General features: G+C 40.4%; 1 long non-coding RNA gene across 1 annotated transcript in view; it reads left to right on the top strand.

Moving 5' to 3' along the window:
- Window positions 1–18,493, top strand: part of LOC135315636 (uncharacterized) — an 82,496-nt gene that overhangs the window by 36,570 nt on the left and 27,433 nt on the right. The window lies entirely within an intron of this gene.

Here is an 18,493-nt window from a genome sequence, read left to right as displayed (position 1 = left end):
AGGCCCTTCTTGTCCCGAGGGGCCCAAACCTGAGCCCAGCATTCGAGGTGGGGCCTCCCCAGTGCTGAGCACAGGGGCCCCATCCCTGCCCGGCCCCTGCTGGCCACACCAGTGCTGACACAAGCCCGGGGGCTGGTGGCCTCCTTGGCCACCCGGGCACTGCTGGCTCATGCCCAGCCGGCTGTCAGCCAGCACCCCCAGGGCCTTCTCCGCCGGGCACTTCCCAGCCCCTCTGCCCCAGGCCTGGGGCGTTGCCTGGGGTTGGTGTGACCCAAGGGCAGGACCCAACACTTGGCCTTGGTAAACCTCACACACTTGGCCTCAGCCCATGGATCCAGCCTGTGCAGGTCCCTCTGCAGAGCCTTCCTGCCCTCCAGCAGATCCACACTCCTGCCCAACTTGGTGTCATCTGCAAACTGACTGAGGGTGCACTCGATCCCCTCGTCCAGATCATTGACAAAGATATTAAACAAGACTGGCCCCAGCACTAAGCCCTGGGGAACCCCGCTTGTGACCGGCTGCCAACTGGATTTAGCTTCATTCACCACAACTCTCTGGGCTCGGCCATCCAGCCAGTTTTTTACCCAGCGAAGAGCATGCCCGTCCAAGCCATGAGCATATGCTGTCTTATTCAATTGGTTTGATAAAGCTCTAAAGGTGGGAGGCCAAAGGAGTGTGCAGAATGCTGAAACAAAACTCCAAAAGACCAGAAGAAAGTATGCTGGTTTTAATAGTCTATCCCGCTGTGTAGCTCTGTGTTAAAACGAATCCTCCTGCCCACACATGCATATCACAAAGTAAATTGGTTGTTATTTTGATTTGCTTTGGTCAATGGTTTGTGATAATGAAATTTCATATCATCAGACAGATTTACCAAAGCTGTAGATGGCGGGGGAGGAAAGGAAGCTCTGTAGCCGTGTGGACATATGCGAGTGTGCTACTTTTTAACCCTTTGTGAAGAGGTGCAGTTGATGGAATTTTTGAAGGGTTAGCAGAATCTGGGAGATGTTTCTCTATGATAATTTACCAGTAATATTTTCCTGTAATACCAATACTCTGTATATGCCAAGAAAATTCAGTGCTTTGAGTAATCGTGTAGGGGTCTATAGTGGTAAAAATAATAATACTTAAAAAGACCCACACAAAACAATCAAAAACAAAAAACCCCAAAACAAATCAGTGTTATTCCTTTCGTCTTATTCATAGAATGATAGTGGTACCGACCCACTGCTCCTGAAAGACTACAGAAAGCCTGCTGGAAATCAACTGCAAATTTCCTCAGTCAGAAAATTATACACCAGCAGAGGCTAATTTGAATGGTGAATGGTTACAAGCTGCAGTGTCTAGTTCTAGAGATGAGCTCAGATTGCTGTCCACCAGGTATTTGGGGATTCTGTCTTGGACCTGTCTATCTCTGTAAGAGACACTGTAATGATGAACGAGTACCATTTTCCCATCTTGGAACTGTCAGCTGAGAAGGATATATTGGAAATGACATCAGAGTTCATATTCTAGGCCTTGGGATATGCTGCAGAAATGTTCTGCTGAGTCACCCTGGTAACCAGCCCAAGTGCGAATCATAGTTCTTCAGAGGAAAACAAAAGGCAGGGCAGAAGGGCTGGTGGTTCTCTAATGAGAAGGAAAACCAAGCTATCAAGCCCAGCAGGCTACAGTGGCACCTCGAGTGGAGCTTTGTGTAGGAGAGAGGGAGGAGCAAAGTGGGATATTTTGCCCCTGAATTTTTCAAAGTGGAAAACCTGAAATAAGCTTAGAGCACTGCAACCTTTCAGCTACCAAGTATATTGAAGAGGCTGTCACGTAAGGAAATATTAGGCAAAGAAGAGCAAATCAAACACATTTTGTGGCTATTGACTTTAAATAGCAAAAAGATGGAAAATTTGACTTTCCAGTCAGGTACACATGATCGGCGTAATGTTGTGTTGTGCTGTAATCATTAATTTGAAAAAGAAGAGTGTTGTGTTTGGATCTAATCTAGTTAGGATCAGTTCTCTTTTTAGTTACTACTGTATTTTAAGAAGGCAATTTTTCAACTCTCTGCTAATGTAATTTATCACCTACATTCAAGGCTCTGACAAGATACCGGCTCTTGTGTTATGCATAGTAATTACTGCTGCCCTCTTTGGATTTACTCTCTGTATTCTTTCTGTAGCTGGAGTACTTCTGCTCCCAGTTCTGCTTTTCTGGCAAGGATATTATAACAAAGCAAAAGTGTCATAATTTCTCATCACATGTAATATATATAGACTGTGATTTTCCTTTTTATAAAATGAGCTGTAGAGAGGCTTGGTATGAAGTGTGTTACATTCTCAAAATGAAAAAGGTAAATTCGGTGCATTAACTGGCTAGAGGAACGACTTGTAACTGCAGTTCATTAGGGATCAGGTACAAAACAGTTGGCAATCAGGACTCTGATTAAAAGCTATGTACCTACCAGTGACTGCTCGATGCATAATTAAGGCAGAATCTTTACAGACTTCAGTTTATGCTGAATGATTGTAAATACTCAGTATTTGAGCTGTTCGTTGACATGACCCTTCATTATAGGCTTCTTTAGCCCTTTCATGATCTAAAGGATACAGAAAGCATAGCGCTAATTTAGCCACAGTTAGAGTTCTAAGCTCAATTTTTCAACCCGAGACTCTGTCTAATGAGTTATCCAAATTTCAATATTTACCAATTATAATTTCTAGTTACAATTAACTTTGAGAGGTCTGAAAATTAAAACAGCTCAGTTCTGATATTTAGTAACCTCAAAGCAATCAGCTAGAGTAAATGTAGGATGTCAGCTATCCTTTTGGCTCTAGGATTTACCATTACTACACTTTCAGAGCAGCTTTGTCTCATTGCCACCCAGGCAAGTTCCATGTTGCAGAAATTTCGTTGGAAACCAATAATACTCGTGCAAAATATTACATATAAGGAGTTGTATATAGGAAAGTTCATCTGAATATTTCTATTAATTATAAAAGCCCTGAGAAATCATGTGCAGATTCTTACATCACATCTTTTAGAAGTGAATCTGTGGATCCTATGGATGATCCTATGCATGATGGATAATTAAAATCCTTTTGGATTCTTACTTTCTCAGATGCTCACGCAGAGAGAATTTACAATCTCTCTGCTCATTGCTGAAAGCGGAGTTCTCATGTTAGTACAACAGCGATCCAGAAATAATTGCAGTCTCATAATGAATATGAACATCCAGCTGGGACTTCAATCCCAGCAATGGAGGCAAAAGGGAATGCATTAAAGCTGAATTCGTGTTAGTGAATTGAACCCCCATGTTGTGGTAGAACAATATGTCTATGCCAGTTAGAAATTAAAGGAGAAAGAGAAGGAGGAAATGAGCAAAACTTCAGAGAAGGTGGCCTGGAAAATTATTAATGTGTTTGTTCAGGAAGATATTTTTAATGAAGTGCCTAATATCCTTGTCACACCAAATTATTTTCCTGCAGCTTGGTTGATCAAGGTTAGAACTACTCTAATCTCATCTCCTCCTCTTGAATTTGGTGGCATAGATACAGATGTTGGCCTGTTCCATAGCACCTTTTTAGTCTTCTGACATTTTCAGCTCTGTGCTGCAACATAAACAGATTTGTGACAGGTTTTTCACAACAACATTTTGTCTGAACAAGCATTCAGTTCAAATTTCTTCTACCAGATGAGTCTACAGAGTTGTGGCCACAAATATCTTAAATAAAATGTTGCAAAAATCAGTACATTTCCATGAAGTAGGTGTACATCAACCTACACTGTATATTGTGAATGGGGAAGGTTTTGAAGACCACCTTCTTTATCGGTGCATTCACTTCATCCGTCTGTGTTGTCAGCTAGAACCACTGACTTCTGTGAACCTGGTTCAAAGTAATTGCTTTCTCGATAATTACAGCCATTCCTCATCGTCTGACAAGGGAGTCAAAACTGACAGCTCGGCCATCTAAAGGAGGAAGAAGCAAAGAAGAGAAGTGGCAGATTCTGGGAAGTCTGTCCTGCGTGCAGATCAGCTCAGGAAATATGTAGTTCAAAAGGGAGTAAAAAAAGTCGTTGGTCCTCAGAGCATTAGTTTAATATGAGAAACATTTGAGTATTCACAGGTAGAAAGAACATTCAATCCAAATAAGTAGTTTTAGGAAAACTTTACATTTGATACATTTCTGCTCTAGTAAGATTCGTTTTTTGGTTTTTAAGCGACAAAACCCCCTCACTAATAACAGGACAATGATAAAACTGCTACTACTTCATCTCTCGGTACTTATGAATTTCATTGAGAACGTACGTTTTTGCCAGCCCTTGCTCTTGCATGCTTGTTGCATTTCATTTTTTGATTTACTTGTGTTAACTTCTGCAACCTCGATTTCTGCAGAGTCAAACTCATCAGGAGTTCACATGAAGACATTTGACTCTTAAGATCTTCTATTCAGCTCCTTCTGACCCTAGATCAAGTATCATTTAAAATTAATGATATTTAAAATACTTAAGCCACAAGTCGAGGGAAGAAATGACCTTGTGGAGGTTATTATATGAATTCTGCTGTATTATCTTTGGCAGTAACTGTGAATGCAAATGATCTCCTAGCATATATAGAGAATATGTTTAATTTTTTAAGTCAGTAGCTACTAATCCAAATGAGGGTGGTTTACTACCTTGATATCTCCTCTGGGAAAAAGAAGGAATCCAAACAACTGTACTTGAAATAGCAAATCTATAGAAATGGTGGAAGCAAATTACTAATAAAATTCAACTCTCTTCGTCTTTGAAGGCCTTTGTTATGGTGCTCTGTAATAAGCTAAGGAGATTCTGTTATAAGGCTGACTTTCTACGCGTGGAGACAGTGGAGTTTTTAAGGATTTTTGCTAATGTTAAGTAAAATTTGTATCAGCTTTAATTTCCTTACGACTAGGACTGTGAAGTAGCATTTGGATTCCCATCTTTCCTACAGAAAGGAAGGTGACTAATTCAGATGGATGTACTTTTTTATTCAATGAATAATCAATTAGTGTTCCATAAACCAGGTTACGACCCCTTGTACCTTTGTCTTTCATATGAAGTGTCAAACTAAGAAACCAACGGGTTACTGAGGGTTGCACAGCACGCTTTGCAAAAGTCATCTTCAATTGATAATGGTGGCACTTTTATTTTCAGTGTCTTGTAAAATTACCATTGAAGTTATAATTGATGCTGTGTAGTGTTGTTGAAAGCTGTTAATAATTTTTACAATACTATTTACCTCATATATTGCACCTCATTCTGCTGCATCTGAAAATTTTTAGGAAGGGGAAGAGAGTATCATCTTAATTTGGGTGCCAGTTTGGTTATATAGCTAAGAATAGTACGGGGCTTTATGGCTACGCCTGCTGTTGTCTTTGGCAGATCACACCACGGGGGAAAGAAGTCAGTACGTTTTGATGGGGAACTTGTACCTCTGAAAAAGGTTTTGATTGTGAGCAAGGTGGCACAAAATCAGTTAAATGGAGTTGTCCTGGATTTCATCAGCGTGAATGAGATAAAATCTGTCCCGGAGCCTGACAAATGTCCCCGGACTGCTTGTTTCCTATCAGATGTGATAGTGTTTTCACTATGTTTTTGATGAATGTGTTCTGCAGTAAACTTCTTCCTTCAGAGACATCTTTTTCTGAGCTCTCCTGTATGAAGTGCAAAGGCGTTCTGCCTGCCCTGTTATCTAGGTTCCATTCACAGCACATAAAATTATGACATTTTATTCTTTATATAAATGTATTATAGGGAAGTAAAGCAAATAAAAAGTAATGAGAAGATGAGCTTTGATGGTACTGTAGAAGGAATGCCGTATTTCAGTGAAACAAGTGACAGCCAATAATGCTGCCCTGTTTTATCTTTTTGAACACCTTTTACATTTCATTCTAGTGCTGTGCATTAATTCACATAATACGCCTGTTGATAACAGGTTTATTTAAAACTCATTAAAAGTTAAGAAAAATGAGATTTGCATAGAAAAAAGTGTCTTTGGAACTTTCTGCATTTCCCCCTTCCTCATTTCTGCAACCCTCAACATACTCAGCAAAAGGCTATTACGGCAGATGTCAATCAAATTTCTGTTGGCATTACTTGTCGGTATTTCTCACGTAAAGGAAGCAGGCATATGATCCAGGCCTGCGAAACGCGTGAAGGCTGTGAGCCTAAGGCAGTCTTAGCTGCCATTACTGGGAATTGGGAACCACTTAAAAGCACTCCAGCAAGGTAGAGAAGCCTTGTGGTCCAGTGATTTTTATTTCTGAGCATGTGAGACCTTGGTGTTTGTTTGGAGGTGCCAGGCTGAGAGCCCTGGAGGGAGCGGCTGTCGGCTGGTGTGCTGACAAATGCCCTCCTGCATCTGTGGATCCCCTACAGCAGTAGAAATGCAGATATTTTTTTATTTATTTCTTTTTTTCTCCTGCTTATTTTGTTCTTGGCTGTATTCCTAACTCTGCCCACGAGGAGGCATATGACTAGCAATTCTTAAAAATCTGGGGATGTGTGATCCCTGCCTATTTGAAACTGGGGGCAAAAAGCCCTTATAAACCATGAAGTACATTAGTCATGCCTAAGTATCTAATAGCCTTTTCCTTGTAGCTGCCCTACAGTAAATCTTGCATTATCCGTTGTGTTATTTACACTCTAGTATATGTATTTATGCTATAGCATGAAGCTGTTTTGTAGGTGACATCTAAGCAGATGTCACTCTAACCTCTGTAACTCTGAATGTGCTGTAACCTCTTTAACCCGTTTGCCTTATCCTATCTGTCACACTTATTTATGGGTTTTCTGTGACACAATATGAAGTAACGGTTGCCACAGGAACTGCTGCAGTTGCGAACAAGCAGCCACATAGCTATCGCTATACCATGCAAGGGCAGAGGGACAGCACGGGCAGCTCCACGAGGGACGAGAGCCATGCTGTCCCTGCAGCTGAGACATCCGCTTTGTAGCTACACCCTTCTAGCCACACCGTGTGTTTGGGGTAATCTTTGCACATGCTTTCTGGAGGTCAAAACGTTAGATGCTATCACCTGGCTGCAAGGAATAAGTAGTTTTTGCTTTTGAAAGGACTAGATGGAAAGTTGTTAGCTCTTGACTGGCAGCAGAGGTGTTTTGAGTACGTTGACTGCACACTGATCGGCACAGCACTCTGGGACCTTCCAGGAGCTCAGCTGTAAAAAGCCAGGCTTATTAAGGAGCACAGAGAAGTACATTTCTCTCACACTTGGAATCCAGCTACTGACATCAGTGTTTCATTGAATCATGAAGCAAGCTAGTCCCAGGCTGTTGGCATTTAGGTAAAACATCTTCCATGGGCTGAAGGAGGGGAGGTCAGCGTGAGGCAGCCACGTCTCGTGAACGTTCCCTCGTCTTCCTAAGAAACAGGTTTCTGTATTACCTGTGGAATTCTCTTCCCTTTCTTCTCCACTTCCATAATTTGGGGTGATAACAGCTCTCTCAGTGCTTCTGCCTCTACCATTTGTTGTTACCTGCTAAAGGAGCTGGGAGAGCAGGGGCTGTGCTGCAATAGCATAGGCTGCAAGTACAGGCGGGGACTCCGCTTCCTAAGTCCACCTGTGACATCTCCTTGACTTGCTGCCAGAAAGAAATGATTCCTCACTGTTTTGAAGAGGGGGTCCCCTTTTTAGCTTCATTTTCCTCAGTAGCCCACTGATCTTAATGAAGAAATAAAGCACTTTGCTCCCCTCTAGCAGTCCACGGTGGACAGAGCGAAGGAGGAAAAATTATTTTAGGAGAGAACAAAGCTGGGAAGGATAAGAATGAGTTGGAGGAGGGGGGAAAGAAGACACAAATCTTTTTCTGTTAGTAGTGAGTGAACTCATGTAAGGGTTCCAAGGATGCCAGGTGCCACCCAGCCACCCTGTTGCTCCTCTCCTCAGCAGGATGAGGGGTGGGAGAAAATGAGATGGAAAACAAAACCCACTCGTGAGTCAAGATAAAGGCAGTTTAATAAAAGCAAAGGCTGCATGCAGAAGCAAAAGGAAAACAAAGCTTTTATTCTGTACTTCCCACCAGCAGGCGATGTCCAGCCCCTTCCTGGGAAGCATGGCTTCAGTACACGTAGCAGTTGCTCTGGAAGGCAAATGTCATAAATAACAAATGCTCTCCTTTCCTCCTCCTTTTTCCTAGCTTTTATTACTGAGCAGACATTGTATGGTATGTAATATCCATTTGGATATTGCATATTCCCTCACCCCCAGCCTAGTGGGTGAGGGGGGAATTTTGGAGAGGCGGCCTTGATGCTGTGCCAGCGCTGCTCAGCAGCAGCCAAAGCAGTGGTGTGTTATCAACACCTTTCTAGCTACCAATATAGAGCACAGCCCTGTGAAGGCTGCTGTGGGGAAAATTACCTCCCTCTTAGCCAGACCCAACACACTGCTCTACTTGATATGTTGCAGTTTTTATCAGGATTTCTCCGCCTTTGTATTTTTTTAACAATTTAGGTACAACCAGTTATAACAGCTACATCTTTTCATTGTTTGGATTGAGATGGAGAAACTGTCAAATTAAAACAAATTCTTCATTGTTAATTGTTTTAAAAATATATATTTTTAGAAAAAGAAAAAGTGTTAATTCGCAAGTCTAATAAAAAAGGCAAGCCAGTGGTTGGCGGGGAGGCATTACACAGGTAGGACTGTGTACATCCACCACAGTACAAACTGAATTTATCAGTCTCAGAAAGTAGGGGTAGTGAACCAAAGCTAATGAAAGGTCAAGACTGGTGGTACTTTATAGAACTCCTTCAGTGTGATAATGCTTAAGAATAAGAATTGAACCTCTAAAGAAAGGACTAGGATAGCTTAATAAATGAAAGTATATTCTTGGATAAAAGAAGCTAGCTGAAGGACTGGGTGAATCTCAGTCAGCTAGTTGTTCCTATCCCATTGCTTTGGTGTATTTCCATCCTACTTGTGGCTTTATAATGTGTTAGGATGTAACAATGGTGATTTATCTTTTGTTGTGCAAGCTAACTGCCAGTTTTACTGCATGAAGCTGTTTTAATTATCTGCCCAGAAGAATACAAGACAAATTAAAAATCATAAGGGAGCAGCAGGTATTTTTGAAATTAGATTGCTTTCACTTCTACAATCCCTGACCCACTGTCTGTCTTGTGAGGTGAAGCAATTGGGTAGATGTTAATGTAAAAGTGAGGGAATGGAAAAGAGTGATATCATACATATCTATTAAATTATTGAAGATTCGGAATTACTTTCTTGATGGAATTTTTCTCGTGTTAATAGTATGCTTCAGCTCCTGAGCTCAACAGTGCGCAGTAAGTCTTGTACAAGTACCAGCATTTATAAATTAATATATTACACTTAGAAAATGTGTATGATCTTTTTAATACATCACAAGATACCTCTTCTTTTTGGTGTTGTCCACTACTCACTTTCTTTCTTTTGTTAAATTACGCATTCAGCTTTCAGCTCTGAAGAACACCGTTATAAGTGAATTAGCACATAGTACAGCTGCCATTCATATTTCTACTGTACGTCACGTTTCTCCTTTCTCATCATTCAGGTTGTATGGCTTGCAGAAAATTACTCTACAGGTGCATATGCAAAGATTGACTCAGCAAAGAGCCCAAGAGCCCTTCAAGCTAAGAGAAAGGAATGAAGAGGAACAGTATGTCAAGGAGCAGCTGTACAAGATGTCTGAGAAAAGAAACTAAGGAAGGGGGGGCTGCTGAGGCTTGGTAAGAAGCCCAGGAGCCAGCCTTGGGAACCAGTGATAATACAGGACGTGAGTCGGTGTGTGTGAAAGTGATGAGGATGTGGGGAGGGAGAGGAATGTTTCAAAGAACTTTCTGTCCTAGGATATACGTGAAATTGGTTTCTTTTTTCCAAATAAATATGGAAGGCTGAGATGGTTGAGTCTGGGATAGGGATCCCAGAAGGACTGTAGTCTTGGTGTCCGTTCTTCCAAAGGAAAAGATGGCAAGGAACCCAAAAGTAATGCCATCACACGAAATTTACAGGAAGACGTAGCTTGTCAGGCTCGTTCTGTGAATGACCAAGTACACCCAGAAAATATCCACTAAATAACCCAAACTTGTCAGTCCTAAAATCAGTGTTTCTTACAATTCTTCAGAGTAATTAGGTAGCTCGTACGCATGCCCCAGGCAGCCCTGCAAAGCCGTAAGTGCGGGGTAGAGGTGATGTATTTTTTATGAGAGTTAAAATATTTATAGGTAGCAGCTGAGGTAGCTGGAGACAGAGGACTGCTTTCAGCTTGAAAAACCTACTAGATAGGCAGGTTAAAAGTCCAGACCACTGTGTTGTGTCAGCATGTGTGCCGTTTACGGATGCTAGCGTCATCCACGTGCGTGCAGACGGACCTTTCTGTCTGATGTCAGAGTCCTCCCGATGTTTTCTGTGCTGAATTGATTTATAACTTCTTGACATCAAGCCTAGGAGCATGTGATGGGCTTTCAGTGAATGTGCCAGCAAATTTGGTAGCTGCATTTGAGTCGGACTTGTTGTTCTTAGTGTAGTGCTGTCATGAGGAGGAAGTAAATTTTGGATGGTGGCATATGGCAAGAAATCTTTTGTTTCATTTCAATTTTAAGCAAGATAAATATTTTTTGTTTTCAAACCAACTATTCAGGATTTTTTCTCTTTTGTACATGTCATTTGCTGTAAAAGTTTTCATTGCTTTGAAAGTAATTTGGTTTCCGAGCTTGAAAATGTGTCCCATTTTGGTGTGGGTTTTCATGTCATTGTATTATCTTGCTAACCAACATTTTAACTCAAGTGTTTATTCTAAATATGAAGTCATTTTTCTGAGCATCCATTTCTCATGGGTGCTTATATTGCCATTGGTTAATTGGATAGCATTAGAAGGAACCTGGGACAGAAATGGATCTCAATGACGCAGGTGTTTTAGGATTTTAGGAAGAAAACACAGATGTAAACCTAGTTCCCTGCTGTGGCATAGATTTGAACAGCAGGTTTTGTCTGTTCTTTGGGAGTACAAATAAGGAGAAATTCAGGAAGAAGCACCTGTGCGTTTCAGGGGATTAATTCCTCCTGGTATGATGCTACATAAATAAATCAATGTCTACTACCGGTTAACATTTTTATTCTTTTCTTGCCTTGCTCTGACAAAGATGGAGCTCCCTAGATGCTGGTGGCAGTTTTTCTGGGAGTTGACTTGGTTGGTTGTTGGGTTTTTTAAAGTGGATTTAAAAAAAATTGTAGAACTCTCAAAAAGTCTGATTTTATAGGTTGGTGGATAAGAGATGAAGTATTTTTGTTACTTTTTCTTTAAAAAAGGCCAAGACTTTTCTCAGTGTCCCACAGTATGAAGGAACTGAAACATGCTCTCTAGTTCAGTTTTATGGGGTAAAACACCTTTCTGTCACTGGGCACCAGCCAGTCCTTTCCTATGTCCCTGTTTGCCTCGAAGCCTTTCTGTATACCTGTGTGCCTGTATTCAGGGACGCTCCTGAATGACCTGTAAGCAGACTAATGGCATTTACATAAGCAGAGAGCTGTACTGAAAATATTGCCCTGTATTTATGGGGTAAAGTGCTGCTGAACGAAACCACGCGAGGAGCATTTAAAGTTCTCATTTGCCATAATTTTAATTAATTGGGTTGCTCTCAGTGTTGTAATATTGTCTCCAGAATAAATGGTATTAAGCTAATGTAAATAAGATAATTACTGAGAGGGGGTTGTAATTGAATAGACAATTCGTGTATGATTAAACCCCAACTTTCTGCTACATTTATTCATTGGACATTAGTTTTAAATTATTTTATTCATTTATTTTTGCTTTAATTAGTATGACCTAATTTACATTTGTGTATAGCTTCAAACATTTAGGGACGTATTGGAAAAATTTAAAAAGCAGGTATGAGTAATTTCAGTCTTTGTGTTCTTGAGCTCCAAATGAAATGGATGTTTAAATAAGTAAAGTAGTAGAAGAGAGAAGGTGCTTCAGGAAATTTCAGCACAGAAACATGCAAGTTTTACCAAACAGCAGTTGGTTTGAATGGTTTTAGTGTTTAGAATAACCAATGTCTTATGAAATAAAGGTGAAAGTATCAGTTTTGCGTCAATAGTAATTATGAACATCCACTGTTTCACTTTTTTTTTTAAAGCCTAAACTTGTAGCATGGCTTTATCATATCACAACAGAAAGGTGGACTTACCTGTGATTGACTGAAAAACTATGGGTGGATAGCCCTGTATCAAACAAATTGTCAGCTGCTTTAAGGCCAGTTATTTTTCAAGGGAGTGGTTTCTGGTTACTCTGTTGAATACATATTGCAAAAAAAAAAAAACCAAACCAACTGCAGCCTACAGATACTTATCTCCATTTTCAAAGCACGTACTCAGTGTTCAGGACAGCCACTGGAATAGCAGCCCTATAGGCTTTGTTGCAAAACCTGGTTTAAAACAGGAACTAACCTTTCAAGTTTTGCCTCTTTGCTCTGCCTTTGTCCTTTGTACATAAAGTCGAAGGAAAGGCACAAAGATGAGAATAGCTGTTTCACCTTTTTCTCCAGTTATTGGCCTTTCTGCCAACTGCAAACGCATTGACCAGTTGTGGGTACAGATAGGTGCAGCATGCGGGTGCGTATGCATGCATGTAACTGACCCGACAAACAACTTCATTAAAGTCCTGGTCACCAAATTTCCGTTAGTCACTGTCATCTAGATTTGTACTGATGGTTCAGGTGGAAAACATTCCAATCCCTCTAGTTTCTGGAAGAAAATCTTGCTTAAAACCCTTGCAAGTACTTCCCGCTCAAAAGCACGCCCCTTGGAGATGTTTTACTCAGTGACAGACATAAGGTTAGTGTGGAAAATGTAGGAAGCTGCAGCAGAGCAAACATTAAGCCCATGGTGCAGAATAAGATACAATGAATTGTATAAATATCTCTTTTAAGGCCTGTTTCTGATGTATCTCTGGTACCTGCAAAGCTGCTGTTGCAATTACATGTCTTAAGAACATTTAAGAACAGTACTTTCTTTGAGACAGCTGTGTAACCACGCTGATTTGGTCTGGTTTGTTCACCAAGGGCGATTCACTGATGTGCACCCATCATTTAAGTTTAGCTAGCAATGATCAGCCTAAAAGCCACTGCTGTAGAGTAAGAGGCATCTTGTACTTGCAGCATCAGGGGTTTTTTTGAAAGAGTAGGAGGCTTTCTTGGAGACTACCTTCGTTTTCCATAATTTCTGCCTTGCTCTATGGTAACATTCCTGTGGCTGAGCTGTTCATTGAAAGAAAGGTCACACACATCACACGTGTCTGTTCATGGGGCAGCTGCCATGTTCTCTGTTTCTCTTTGACCTTCCGTAGCATTTAGTGTGTGTAGACTGATGGGAAGTGCTATTTCTGGAAGAAATCATAGTCAAATTATGTAATACTCTGATGTGTAGTGGTCTTTAAAAAGAATATGTGGATTTTAGCTTCAACACAAGAAAGAAATGCAAATGCTTAACCCTTCCACCCATGTGCACGTGCAGAGAGATGTATGCTGTGTTTCTCATGAAGGTGAAAAGATGGTATTCAAAGGAAAAGAAGAAGGAGAGGCCATTTAAATAATTCAAGGAGAGGAATAAGTATCTTCATCATCTTTTTTCTCCAGATTGCTACTTTGATTCAATTCTCTTTGGTGGTGGCGTTCATGCCACTGCACACCTGCTGTTGCTGCTGTCCTGATCAGTCCTATTGTGTCTTAGTTTTTCTTAAGGATTTCTTTCTGGACGTATAAATGGACACCTTTCAAAGCCCAAAATAGTTAGTGTTTAGTCGGTGGTTTAAATGACAGTGAAGGAGAGGTGATCCAGAAGAGCTACGGATGTCACTGTAAGAGACTCTATTTATTTGTATCTTTGCCTGTGGGTCACCATTTTAAGTGTATGTGTATTTATATATACTTTAGAGAAAGGCAAGTAGCACACTTCAGTGTATCAACACATATCAGTGTATATTTCCTAGAAATACATAAGTTTATGCTAGAGGAGGGGACCTCCTCATTAGTATCAAAATATGCACTAATCAGCTTGTTAGCCACCAAACTTCTACCTTTAGTAGTTGAAGCAAGTATGGGGTCAAAGATTTTCCCATGGGATTCACGATCTTTCTCTCCTGGCAATTAGCTTATAAATACCGGCTTTTTGATGTAATCAGTCCATTAAAAACCAAACAATAAGGTGTTCAGATATCCTTTTATATCCCTGGGGCTTACAAGTGCTTTGCACTGAAAAGATTCGAGGGTGTCCAAAGGAAATTGATTCAGCCTAAGACAAGAAGATCATCCATTCTTCCCTCAGTCTGACGGATACATTTTCATAAGGGGTCTCTGGGAGCTCCTCTACATCCCCCTCCAACATATCAATTGCTTTAAGTAACTGATCTTGCTTAATGTAGTGCTGTAGGTGCTTTTTCATTTGATCTGTCACGAGTAAGTTCACAGCTGCTAAGGATATCTCTTGCAAGATCAGGCTTTCTCCTAGTGCTAGATGAGTCATGGAAATCAGAAAAAAATTCATTTACTACTTAGGCAACTTCTACCTGCAATGGACTGGAGGCTGTCCCTCTAATTTTTACAGGACTCAGAAGCACAGTTGTGCCTAATACTTGTCTCAGAAGTCCCATTTATGAGTAATGCCATTTTTTCGATCAGGCAGTCTGGCGTGTACAAGCACTTTGTGTCTATCCGCCCACGCTTTGTCCTTTCTGTCTTCGTCTGAAATACTCCACTCTGGGGCTCAGTAATACAAAATTGATGAACAAATAATATGCTACAAGTGGGAAAATATACTGCTGGGTGAATGGGTTGGTTGTTGCTGCTTTTCAAATGCCTGAGCTTTAGCTAGAACAACTCATAAAACCAGAGCCTTTCAGTATTGTTTTAATATTTCCCAGCTCTTTGCATTAAACTATATGTACTCTCATTCAAGATAAAGCATTGGTGTAGTAAAATAGTTTTATTCTATTGAAGGAGAAAAATGCAAAGCTGTTACCAGTATATTATTAAAAATAAAACGCGTACCTGGCTCTTTCTCTGTTTTCACCATGTACACAGTATTCTTAATCATAAAACATATTTGTACATTATTGAAGGTTTAAAATATACTTTCTATTTTCCTGGCAATGACAAAAGATTGAAAGATCCCATGGTGTTAGATAAATTCTGAATACAAACTGAGATTTATCTCTGCCTAGGTTATGAAGCAGTAAAAATGTGGTCGCTACTGTTAATAGTGGTTATTACAGCATGGTTATGCTGCCTAGCTTGGGTGTACAAAGTTATCTTTTGCTGTCATGAGTGACATTAAAACCACATTTTTATCCCATGGTCTTTATTCGGCCAGTTTCATGGTGCCGTAGGTACAGAAGCTTGTGTTTTTACTGCAGAACGTCGTCCTTTTTGTTCAGTTCGGCATAGGCTTTGTGATGGGTTAGGTTCACATGGTGAAAGCCATGGCCTTTTTTTGCTTACCTGGAGCCTCTAGTGCGATTAGAAATGGAAACGGGAGGTAGAAGGGGAGGTCAGGGCCCTGAGGTGACTAAGGGAGGTATGTTTTGGTGCAATGAAAAAGTGAAAATAAGACTATTCCAAGACTAAGAAAGGAGGAGATGAGTGTTAAGGAAGTCAGTGAGGAGCAGGTTACTTCAATAAAAATGGAAAACAGGCCTGGATGAGCAGGAATGTCAGAGAGAGACATGAGATAATTTATAATCTGGGTGATACAGAGCATTCTGCATATTGCATTATCAAAAACAGCTTCCCAAATGACTCTGGAGAGTTCCTGCCCTCCCATCCCCTTCCTTGGCCTACTCGTTATCGTTTCTCAGGTACCGCTGCTTGCGTAGCTGTTTCCTTAAACCTCTTTCTTTCAGAATATTCCAGCATCCCCTGACTTTGTTAGTGCCTTTTTAAAGAACACTCTTATGCAAATACCCTGCAGCACTTGGACCAGTTGTCCTACAACACTGTGAAGACCCAGTAAGAAAAGCTTGATTTCTTGTTTGTAGAATACTTCTTCCTGGAGTATAAAGGAGGTCAAAAGAAATTCTCCACAGGAGGTTCAAGTTCTGCTTACAGTTTATCTGTACAGTCCTGGTGATTGCAGCTGCTTTTCAAACGGTGCCCTGAAAGGAAAATTTGTCCCTGTAATTCTGAAGCTGAGAAAAGAGGAGAATTAAGACTTTGCCTAATTAGTGCTACCTTTCAAAGGTCTATTTTAAGCTATCTTCCTTCAGCCTGAACCATGTGATAGTTTCCAAAAATGTAATTTAATCATATCTGATTGCTTGCTAGAATCTGCAATTAACCTGGGTGCAAGGGAATTGACAGTATTTGCATGGTGATGCATAATTTACCGGGAGTTGCTTGTGCCACATATATGTAAAGCATGTTGGCTGTTTAAATTTATTGGCCAGAAAGTTTTAAGCTTATGATTGACTAATTTTTATTGCTCCCTTTAATTTGTGTCCCCAGGATGACTCAGATATGAAACACCATGTAATTATATTCTCTGTAGTACCAAACTTTCCTTTGCAATTATGCCACATTTGTAGTTGTTATTTTGAAAGATTCAAAACTACCTATCTAGAAAGTTATTTTTGGGGTGCAATTGGTTGCTAGGTTGAAGCTAGATTTTCAAGTAATTCTAGACATATTGTTGAAGAAAAATCTTAAATTAATTCATTGAAAAAGTAGTTCTCATCTCACAAGACCTCTGAAAAAAAGATGCGTTAAAAAGGATGGAAGTAGTTTTAGAAAATATTCTGTTAAGACTAATATTATTGTCCTATGGGGGGGTTGGTTCTTTCATCATTTGCATAATGAAAAATAGCAAGAAAATGGAAAAATTGGCCAGCTCCCTGCAGGAAAAGTTTGGGACTGTTTGGAGTGCCTTTCTGAGATCCAGATTTGTACCCTAGTCCTACTCTCAAGCCTTCTTGCATTATAGATTTCTGAATACTGGCCAGTGCCAGGAGACTTTCATGTAGTCTTTGTACTTCATTTTCACTATGGTTTCGTGAGGTAAAACTTTAGATTAAGGTAAGCCTCAGCTTAAGTCTTGGTTCAGGAATGACAATTGTTACAAGTTTTCATACCTCACAATCTGACAGAAAGGTTTCTACCTTCTGACATCTCCCTTCTCTGTCAAACTTGGAAATTCAAACAGTCATTCACTGGAAAATTACTGTGAAAATAGATTGAGAAGCCAAATATTTTAACTGGAATACTTGCCTATTCTAAACATCAGCAGCAACTCTGAAATTTAAAAAGGTCATAGGTACTCCGTGGTGGCCAGGAGGTTATCAGAAACTATGGCTTTAGGCTCCCATTTAGGTGCAAGATATTGCAATAAACCCGGGCACAAATGAGAAAATGACTTTTGCCTCGTGATTTTGTCAGCCAGACACACAAGGTTATGCAACTTTCATTTCCCAAGTACAAAGCAGTAAGTGTATGCCGAGAGCGTAACACGTGGGGATCAGCAGTCAGTTCTACGTGTCTCGTATTACGTGTTATTTACATTGAAACCGGGAAGCAAATTGCTCGGTTTCATGCATCTGAATCCATTTACAGCCTTTTTTTAGTGTTCATAAAACTGGTGAATACTCCCTTTTGTTGAAAAGATTGTGCAGATCTTAAATTTCCTGAGGAATAATACGTTCCCATAAAGCTGTCACAGACTCCAAAAAGCAAAAGATAAGGGGAAAACAGCACAAACCCAACCGACTTGACAGTTTATCATTGTGTGAGCCAATTGCAATTGATGTAACCGTATCAGAGACTTGCAGGTGTTTAGATTTTAAGATGACATTTGAGACTGTAGAAGTAATATTTGCAGCAACAGCCTTGATAAATATAATCCTGTCTGAAGCTCCATGTGCACGCTGTACAACTGGTACTTCAGAAGAGGAGAAAAGGTTCATTTATAATCACTTGCAGAGAAGTTAACAAAAGTTACTAAAAGCTTTTTTGAGACTGTGAACTGCCAAACCCTGCCAACTCCTCTAGCCAAAATAGACTGCCAAGTGATTTGCACAAAGTGTCTGTGGAGATCCAGAAAGGCCAATCTAGGGATTCAGATTTAAGTATTTTGGGTTGGTTTGTTTTTTGTTTTTTTCTGGTAGAGTCTACACACTTCAAGGAGTGGGTAGTGCCCCCTTCAGTTTGCAGCCTTTCTGGAAGAGCCTGAGCATGACTTCTGAAGTGACCCTGAAGACTGGGGAAGAGAATACTGTATCGCAAATAAACATCTCTCTGTGTATCTAGATTTAGGTTCTTGATGTTCTCTGCTGATGGAGAAGCAAGAGGAGGAGTCGTTCCCACATTTGTCCTTGGGCTTTCTTCCCTTTCTGCCACCTTCTACCCGGTTTTGCCTTCCCACTTGATCTTTTTCTGTTCTCTCCTATTTCCTTCCTTCAGATCTTTATATCATTGCATGTTGTTTTCATTCTTCTTTTTCATTTC

This window comes from Phalacrocorax carbo, chromosome 13 (assembly GCF_963921805.1).
Source record: "Phalacrocorax carbo chromosome 13, bPhaCar2.1, whole genome shotgun sequence".
Taxonomy (NCBI): Eukaryota; Metazoa; Chordata; class Aves; order Suliformes; family Phalacrocoracidae; genus Phalacrocorax; species Phalacrocorax carbo.
This window is presented reverse-complemented; position numbering and strand designations above follow the sequence as displayed.